We start from the raw sequence: 3,314 nt of genomic DNA, 5'->3' as shown, positions 1-3,314 counted from the left end.
TTAACAACCACACCTAAAACAAAAGCAAACCAAGAGGACAGCTAGATCGGGAGTGGAACCATAGAAATGAAGAACACATAGAGGGTTAGCAACATGGGAGTGGGAGGAGGAGAAGAGGGGAGAAGGTACAGAAAATAGCATAGACAGTAGGTAGAAAATAGATAGGGAGGAGGGCAAGAATAGTGGGGGAAATATAGAATCTAATGAACTTGAGACACGTGGTCATAAACTAAAGGGGGGAATGGTGGGGGAGGAGGTGTGAAGGGTAGAGGAGAATGAAGGGGGGGAATAGAACAGTAACTGTAATGGTATAATCAATATAATATATTTTAAAAAATAAAAAACACAATGTAATAAACATAGGCAAAAGATTTGAACAAACATTTCACAAAGAAAGATATGTAAATGGCTAGTAAACATGAAAAAACAAGATCTGGGAGCTAGACATGCTGATGCTACTGGAATATCATTGTTTAAATGATTAGTAGACAGAACTAAGAAGTAATTTTTCTTAAATCCTAAGTTGATATTGATACTTCTAATTCAAATGTAACATGGCAACATTTATTTAATTTTATTTATATGTATATCTCTTCTTATAGTGAAATCTTGGTTTTAATGTCATTAATATATTTGCTTATTTGCTTTATTCTACAATTACATTAAAAAGTTTCAGATTTACAATACCTATATGGTTACTTATAATATACCAACTAAGCAGTTTAAGATTTCTTTTAGTTCTTTTGGTCTCTGGAGTACCTCTCACTAAGCCTAAGACACATGGTCAAAATCTACTTGAATTGCAATGATTTCTTCTTTCATTATTTTGTTAGTTTGATTTATAGTTAGGTAAATTCATTTTTGCTTCTGTTTACTAATAGTATCAAAAGAAGGATAGAGATAGGAAATAATCAGTTTGCAATTCCTGGGTAACTGATTCAAGTAAGGATCATCAATGTATGTTGAAAACTTTGGGTAAAATTTGTTGGGGTCAAGATATCCACATGGCCCCAAAGTCACACCCCATTCTTGACATTAATTACATAGAGTAAGTTTTGTGATCACCACCTTACCCGTGTAATCAAATTTAGCAACACCAACAGTAGAACAACCTGGCATTATGTAACCCCAAGTGATGCAATAAAAAAATACACAAACTCACCCATGAAGTCTTCTTGCTAAAATGTGTAATATCAATCCACTTATGGGGGTAATAAGCAGATAAACACAGAATGTGAGACATTCTATAAGTTAACTGGCTGGGGTGCTGAAACAATGGCAATATCATGAGAAGAAAAACAAAGGTATTGAAAATTGTTCTAGATAAAAATAGACCTTGAAAACATAACAAACAAGTGCAAAGCATACGTCTTGATTAGATCTTGGATAAAAAACTCCCAACACAAAAACATTTTTGTGATATTTTGGGAAATTTGAGTATATAGAGCATATTTTACGATGGTGTAAAATCATTGTTGATTTCTCAGCTAAAGCTATGGCATTGTGTCCATGTAGAGGATATCTCTATCTTAGGAAGTTCAGGCAGAACATTGATTTGGAGTATCATAGTGTCTACAATGTAGTTTTGAATAGTTTAGCATATAGACATATATAGAAAGTGCTAAAGCCATTGTGGCAAAACATTAATAATTGAGAAGTATTAGATAATAGCACAGAGGTATTTATTTTAGTATTGTTCCAACTTTTATGTATGAGGGCATTTTTTTGTTCCAAAAAAATTTTTGGAAAAAAAAGATAGAACACAGGACTAGTAGGGCTAATCTGAGTTTTTGTCACCAGGTGGCGCTGGCGATTTTCAAATGAAGCTAAATAAGCAAGCATAGTCTAATAGTATGGATGATTTAATGTTTACTTAGGAAAAGACTGGATATGTGAGGAGAGGAACACAGAGTATGAATCCAGTTCTTCAGTTTTTCCATTTATTCTTGTTTGCTTTGTGATATTCTATGGACCTCGAAGAGTTTCATCTATACATTTTCTGGGTCTCAGAGTTAGGCTCTGCCCCCTCCACTTCTCCGTTCTCGTCCCTTCCTTACTTCTCACAGGGCTACTGCAGTAGTTTTTTACTCTGAGTGCAGCTTTCATCTGCACTCCTGGCACAGTAATCTTGCCATAGCATGTTTTTCCTCTTCATCAGCTCTCCACTTCCCTCCAAATTGTTTCCCCTCCTTGGCAAAGTGTTCAAGTTTGATACCAGCCTGCTTCCCCCAAATATTTCCTGTTACTGCCCTGCATTAATCCTACCCAGTAGATACCTTGGTTGCTGTCCTTTTTTAAAATGAATGTCATATACTTTCTTGACCTTGAGTATTTCACTTCACATTTCTCCTGACTCAACATAGCCTTCTCCCCACTGTCCAACTCTGACCTTATCCTCCTCAACGCCACGATTAAATGTAACTTCCTTTATGTAACCTTCCCAAACACCCCATTCAGAAATATCCTTCTTCCCACAGCACTTTGCGATTTTCTTATTGAACTTACTACATTTTGTGTTCTGTAATAATTCTGTCCAAACCCTAAATTATAAAAACTTTCAAGGTAAGCAGTTTATCTTTATAGTACTAAACATTGTGTTTAGTACTAGGCGGCACTAACTAAAACTCAGTGGAACTGAAATTCAGGATTATTCAAAACTAGTTCACAGTAATGATTAAAGTGCTGAGCAGTCAGTCACCAGCAATTTCCAGCCTTACTCTGGCTCTTTGTTACACAATGATGGACCACTATAGTGAGACACCAACATGAAGAAAGATGTCCATGGCTTATCAACACCCACTAACTAAAAAATTAATCAATATGAGGTAAAATTGCCATTCAATTAAAAACTTAAACTTTTGCATCTCATTTTATTCATATATTTCATGTCTAGGTAACAATGTGATACGAACACTCAAAGCATTGCTTTAAGATTATCTAGAAGGACATGATACAAAAGATAAAAATTAGAAGCAACCTAATTACCCAACCGTAGAGGGTTGGTTAAATAAATTCTAATACACCCATACAATGTATTACTAGAGAGCCATTAAAGATAGAAAAAGGTCCCTAATGTACATTGTTAAACATGAAAACATTTTACAGGATAGTGTTGACTTTATAATGTTTTTTAATGCAAGAAAAAAGATATGCATAGAAAAAAGACAAAGCGATAGCAGAGATGTACTAGGTTTGGAGATTGTTTTCAATTTTCACTGATGCTATCTTCTCAAAACTCTTAACAATGAGCATCTATATTAAGAAAACAATAAGAAAAATTATTTTTAAGAAAAAATATAGCCCCAAAGTACTTC

Source organism: Sturnira hondurensis, unplaced genomic scaffold (genome assembly GCF_014824575.4).
Source record: "Sturnira hondurensis isolate 20B ecotype Veracruz unplaced genomic scaffold, ASM1482457v3 Scaffold0005279, whole genome shotgun sequence".
Taxonomy (NCBI): Eukaryota; Metazoa; Chordata; class Mammalia; order Chiroptera; family Phyllostomidae; genus Sturnira; species Sturnira hondurensis.
The sequence above is the reverse complement of the archived record's forward strand: the minus strand, read 5'-3'. Positions refer to the sequence as shown.